This window comes from Porites lutea, chromosome 1 (genome assembly GCF_958299795.1).
Source record: "Porites lutea chromosome 1, jaPorLute2.1, whole genome shotgun sequence".
Taxonomy (NCBI): Eukaryota; Metazoa; Cnidaria; class Anthozoa; order Scleractinia; family Poritidae; genus Porites; species Porites lutea.
Genome location: NC_133201.1, coordinates 5152330 through 5159459, shown reverse-complemented (window position 1 = coordinate 5159459; position 7130 = coordinate 5152330).

Genomic DNA, 7130 nt, shown 5'->3' with positions numbered 1-7130 from the left:
TAGGATTAGGGTTATGTGGGTTGAGTTTGTTGTTGGTTCTCTCCTTTGCTCCGAGAGGTTTTTCTCCGGGTGCTCCGGTTTTCCTCTCTGCTCAAAAACCAACATTTATTTCGATCAGGAATTGGGTAGACGAAGAACCACTTTGTGGACAACCTGTGCGGTAGTCATCTTCAGAGTCAAAGTGAGTTGTATCACGTCAGTTGATGGTATTATACTCTGGTTATTGATCTGATTGGTTAATTACGTGGCGATGTTATTGGTCGTCTGTCAGTTAAGCCGTGATGTTATTGGCTATGAAGACTAGTAATCAGTAATTGGTGCGTTTCGATCCGTCTATTGTCACAGTTAAACAGTCGTCTATTGTTAGTCAAATTGTCAGTTCTCCAGTCGTTCTCTCGTAGTTATTTTTGCTTGATCTCGTCAATAAGTCGTTTGTACGGTGCTGGTAACTGTTGGCTAAGATTCAGTGGCGTTTGTTCTAAGTTAGTAAAGCAATTATTATTACAAGGGGTTACAGGGGATTACAAAGGGTTACGGGGAGTTACAAGGGGTTACAAGCGGTTACAGGAGGTTACAAGGGGTTACAAGGGGTTACAAGAGGTTAGAAGGGATTACAGGGGGGTTTAAGGGATTGCAGGGGGTTACAACGGATTACAGGAGGATACAAGGGGTTACAGGGGCTTACAAGGGATTACAGGGGGTTACAAGAGGTTACAAGCGATTACAAATGAACTGGAATTTGAGGGCAAGAAATACTAACTCATTGTTACAGTTACGGCTAACTCATTGTTGTACCCAATTCAAACCCTTTGGGAGTAAAACGTTTTGTTTCAGGAATTTCCATATCATTTAAATGTGAATGCCACATTATAATGCAAATACAATACACAAAGAATCTTATCCCCGGGAGATTTGAATTGGGTACAACATTGAGTTAGCCGACTAGGTCTATTGGGGAAGGTTTTAATAAATTCTTTGCCGAAATCGGTTCCAAGCTGTCCGAGAATGTTGAAGACACCGATACTTGTTTCGATGAATTTGTCAATCAATCTATCTCGTGCAGCTTTAGGTTTCAACAAATAGGTCGATCTCTGGTTTCGTTTCACTTACGCAAATTACGCATGAGGAAAGCCACTGGACTTGATACAGTTTCAGCCAGACTTCTGAGAGAATGCTTCGATCTAATTTCCGACTCTCTAGCACTCATTTTCAATCGATCGATTGAAACAAGTATTTTTCCCGATGAATGGAAGAGCGCTAGGATCACTCCTCTCTCCAAGAAATGTGGCAAAAGAAGCGATCCCTCAAATTACCGGCCGATCTCGATCATTCCTGCGGTGGCTAAAGTTTTCGAGCGGATTTTTTATGATCAGCTATGTCGTTATCTAACCGAAAACAAACTTCTCTGTTGTTACCAATGTGGTTTTCGCACACTCCACTCCACAGTTACTGCATTGATCGAAGCCACAGATAGCTGGTATTTGAACGTCGACCGCGGCGTTGTCAATGCAGTTGTCTTCTTAGAACTTAAAATGGCTTTCGACATGGTAAACCATGATATTCTTCTTTCAAAACTTCACGCATATGGTATCCGTGATCCTGCTAATCAATGGGTCTGTACTTATTTTAGAAATCGTATGCAAACGTGTCTCGTTAACTGCAACAAGTCATCTGAATCGTACCTAACCTGTGGTGTCCCGCAGGGAACGATTTTGGGGCCACTTTTGTTTTTACTATCTATAAATGACCTTCCGAATTGCCTCATGCATTCGCAACCTAGAATGTATGCTGACGACACTAGTATCACCTATGCGAGCAGTGATGTCGAAGAAATAGAGCGTTGCGTTAACATACATTTACATAGAATTCGTATATGGCTTGAGGCGAACAAACCTACACTAAACAAGACTATGACAGAAGTTTTATTAATTGGGTCTAGGCAAAGACTGTCAACGCTAGAAAGGAATCCCATAATTGAAATTAACCAGTTTCCGATTAAACACGTTTCGACTTCAAGAATCTTTCTTTGGAGTGTCATATTAACAAATCTGTAAGAAGATTACTTCTGGCATAAGTGCGATTAAGCGTATTAGGTATTTTCTTCCTTTTGAGATTCTACTTAACGTATACAGTTCACTGGTACAGCCACACTTTGATTACTGTAATGTAGTATGGGGAAACTGTTCTAAGAACCTATCTTCTAAATTGCAGAAATTGAAAAATCGCGCCGCTCGCGTTCTGATTTTCTCTAATTATGACTGCAATACTAGTGAATTATTTCAAAATTTAAAGTGGTCGAAATTTGTCCATCAGCGCGCAGTTAGTAAAGCAACAATGATACATACATTGTAAATAACACAGCTCCAGAGTATCTGACTTTGCGTTTTGTTCGTTGCTGCGATTTAACTAGTTATAACCTTAGAGAGAATGAATACAAGCTTGCTTTTTCACAACCACGTACTGAATTTTACAAAAGAAGTCTTTCTAACAGCGGGAGTGTGTTATGGAACAGCTTGACTCTGGAGGTGCGGCAATTGACATCCCCTAGTATGTTTAAGGGAAACTTTAGAGACATAAATTTCGATTGACAAATAACTTAGCTATATTCTGTTTTTTAACACGGCCTCCTTGAAAACCAGGTGTTTTCTTTTCATCTTTATTATTTTAGTTTTTATCTTAGATTTTAGATTAGTTAGGAAGTTACTCTTTCTATATTTGAATGTAAATGTACCTGAAGGAAATACGGTGTTTAAATAAAGTTACCTTACCTTACCTTACAAGGGGTAACAGTTGGAGACAAGGGGTTACAGGGGGTTACAAGAGGTTACAAGGAATAACAGGGGGTTACAAGGGGTTACAAAGGGTTACAAAAGGTATCAGGGGGTGACAAGGTTACAAGGGATTACAGAGGGTTACAAGGAGTTACAAAGGGTTACAGGGGGTTACAAGGAATTACAGGGGGTTACAAAGGGTTACAGGGGATGACAAGGGGTTACAAGGAGTTACAGGCAGTTACAAGAGGTTTCAAGGGGTTACAAAGAGTTACCGGGGATGGCAAGGGGATACAGAGGGTTACAAGGGGTTACAGGGGTTACAAGAGGTTACAAGGAATTACAGGATTACAAGAGCTTACAAAATCTTTCAAGGGGATACGGGGGTTACAAAGGGATTACAAGGGGTGACAAGGGGTTACAGGTGGTGACAGGAGGTTACAAGGGATTACAGGGGGTTACAAGGGGTTGCCGGGGGGTGACATAGGGGTTACAGGGGGTTACAAGGGGTTAGAGAGGGTTACAAGAGGTTACCACAGATTATAGGGGTTACAAGGGCTTACAAAGGGTTACAAGGGGATACGTTACGTTACGTTACAAGGAATTACAGGGGGTTATAAGGGGTTACACGGAGTGACAAGGGGTTACTGAGGGTGACAAGGGGTTACAGGGGGTTACAAGGGGTTACAAAGGGTTACAAAGGTTTACAGGGGATGACAAGGGGTTACAGAGGGTTACAAGGGGTTGCAGAGGGTTACAAGAGGTTACAATGGATTACAGGGGATCACAAGGGGTTACACGGGGTGACAAGGGGTTACAGGGGATAACAGGGAATTACAAGGGATTACAGGGCGTTAAAAGGGGGTGACATAGGGGTTACAAGGGTTACAAAAAGTTGGAGAGGGTTACTAGAGGTTACAAGGCATTACAGGGGTTCAAAGGGCTTACAAAGGGTTACAAGGGGATACAGTACGTTCCGTTACAAGGGATTACAGGGGGTTATAAGAGGTTACACGGGGTGACAAGGGGTTACTGGGGCTGACAAGCGGTTTCAAAAGGCTTTGGTCAAAAATTTGAGATTTCTTCAACTTTGATTTTTATGCAAAATAGACCAAGAAAAAGTATCTAAGAACGTTCTAGTTAGAAAAACGTTTCTAAAATTCTTTGTAACCCCCTGTATCCCCTTGTAACCCCCTGTATTCCCATGTCATAGATCGTGAAAATAAATCACCAAAAAACAATTTTCGACGTTTTATATAGCAAACAAGCCTTTCTGAACGACGAAAACATCGGTTTCAAAAACCCACAAAATTGGCATTTTTGCAAAGGGGTTAGTCCATGGTTTTGGTCAAAAATTTGAAATTTTGTGAACGGTTCGTTTTATGCAAAATACACCGAGAAAAAGTATTTGGTGACGTTCTCGTTAGAAAACAAGCCTTTGTAGACAATATAAACATGGATTTAAAAAGAAGGCAAAATTGGCATTTTTGCAAAATGGATAGTCCATGATTTTGGTCAAAAAGTTGAAGTTTTTTCATCTTTTGTGTTTATCAAAAATAGATCGAGAAAAAGTGTTTGCTGACGTTCTAGATAAAAAAGAAGCCTTTAAAGACTATAAAAACAACCGTGTACGAAAAAGGTAAAATTAGAATTTTTCCAAAGGGGTTAGTCCATCGTTTTGGTCAAAAATTTGAGATTTCCTCAACTTTGATTTTTATGCAAAATAGACCAAAAAAAAGTATCTGGGAACGTTCTAGTTAGAAAAAAGTTTCTATAATCCTTTTTAACCCCCTGTAACCCCTTGTCACCCCCTGTCACCCCTTGTAACCCCTTGTAACCCCTTGTAACCCCCTGTAACCCCTTGTAACCCCCTGTATTCCCATGTCATAAATCGTGAAAATAAATCGTGGAAAAACGATTTTCGACGTTTTATCTAGCAAACAAGCCTTTCTGAACAACAAAAACATCGGTTTCAAAAACCCACAAAATTGGCATTTTTGCCAAGGGGTTAGTCCATGGTTTTGGTCAAAAATTTAAAATTTTGTGAACGTTTCGTTTTATACAAAATACATCCAGAAAAAAGTATTTGGTGACGTTCTCGTTAGAAAACAAGCCTTTGTAGACAATATAAACATGGATTTAAAAACAAGGCAAAAGTGGCATTTTTGCTAAGGGGATAGTCCATGATTTTGGTCAAAAAGTTGAAGTTTTTTCATCTTTTGTGTTTATCAAAAAAAAAACGAGAAAAAGTGTTTTCTGACGTTCTAGATAAAAAAGAAGCCTTTAAAGACTATAAAAACAACCGTGTACGAGAAACGAAAAATTAGAATTTTTCCAAAGGGGTTAGTCCATCGTTTTGGTCAAAAATTTGAGATTTCGTCAACTTTGATTTTTATGCAAAATAGAGCAAGAAAAAGTATCTGGGAACGTTCTAGTTAGAAAAAAGTTTCTATAATCGTTTGTAACCCCCTGTAACCCCTTGTAACCTTCTGTATTCCCATGTCATAAATCGTGAAAATAAATCGTGAAAAAACGATTTTCGACGATTTATCTAGCAAACAAGACTTTCTCAAGAACCAAAACATCGGTTTCAAAAACCCACAAAATTGGCATTTTTGCAAAGGGGTTAGTCCATGGTTTTGGTCAAAAATTTAAAATGTTGTGAACGTTTCGTTTTATGCAAAATAAAGCCAGAAAAAGTATTTGGTGACGTTCTCGTTAGAAAACAAGCCTTTGTACACAATATAAACATGGATTTAAAAAGAAGGCAAAATTGGCATTTTTGCAAAGGGGATAGTCCATGATTTTGGTCAAAAAGTTGAAGTTTTTTCATCTTTTGTGTTTATCAAAAATAGATCGAGAAAAAGTGTTTGCTGACGTTCTAGATAAAAAAAAAGCCTTTAAAGACTATAAAAACAACCGTGTACGAAAAACGTAAAATTAGAATTTTTCCAAAGGGGTTAGTCAATCGTTTTGGTCAAAAATTTGAGATTTCCTCAACTTTGATTTTTATGAAAAATAGATCAAGAAAAAGTATCTGGGAACGTTCTAGTTAGAAAAAAGTTTCTATACTCCTTTGTAATCCCCTGTAACCCCTTGTCACCCCCTGTCACCCCTTGTAACCCCTTGTAACCCTTTGTAACCCCTTGTAACCGCCTGTAACCCCTTGTAACCCCTTGTAACCCCCTGCAACCCCTTGTAACCCCCTGTATTCCCATCTCATAAATCGTGAAAAAAAAATTTTCGACGTTTTATCTAGCAAAGAAGCCTTTCTGAACAACAAAAAAATCGGTTTCAAAAACCCACAAAATTGACATTTTTGCAAAGGGGTTAGTCCATGGTTTTGGTCCAAAATTTGAAATTTTGTGAACGTTTCGTTTGATGCAAAATACACCCAGAAAAAGTATTTGGTGACGTTCTCGTTAGAAAACAAGCGTGTGTAGACAATGTAAACATGGATTTAAAAAGAAGGCAAAATTGGCATTTTTGCAAAGGGGATAGTCCATGATTTTGGTCAAAAACTTGAAGTTTTTTCATCTTTTGTGTTTATCAAAAATAGATCGAGAAAAAGTGTTTTCTGACGTTCTAGATAAAAAAGAAGCCTTTAAAGACTATAAAAACAACCGTGTACAAAAAACGTAAAATTAGAATCTTTCCAAAGGGGTTAGTCCATCGTTTTGGTCAAAAATTTGAGATTTCGTCAACTTTGATTTTTATGCAAAATAGACCAAGAAAAAGTATCTGGGAACGTTCTAGTTAGAAAAAAGTTTCTATAATCGTTTGTAACCCGCTTTAACCCCTTGTAACCTTCTGTATTCCCATGTCATAAATCGTGAAAATAAATCGTGAAAAAACGATTTTCGACGATTTATCTAGCAAACAAGACTTTCTCAAGAACCAAAACATCGGTTTCAAAAACCCACAAAATTGACATTTTTGCAAAGGGGTTAGTCCATGGTTTTGGTCAAAAATTTAAAATGCTGTGAACGTTTCGTTTTATGCAAAATAAAGCCAGAAAAAGTATTTGGTGACGTTCTCGTTAGAAAACAAGCCTTTGTAGACAATATAAACATGGATTTAAAAAGAAGGCAAAAGTGGCATTTTTGCAAAGGGGATAGTCCATGATTTTGGTCAAAAAGTTGAAGTTTTTTCATCTTTTGTGTTTATCAAAAATAAAACGAGAAAAAGTGTTTTCTGACGTTCTAGATAAAAAAGAAGCCTTTAAAGACTATAAAAACAACCGTGTACGAGTAACGAAAAATTAGAATTTTTCCAAAGGGGTTGGTCCATCGTTTTGGTCAAAAAATTTGAGATTTCCTCAACTTTGATTTTTATGCAAAATAGAGCAAGGAAAAGTAT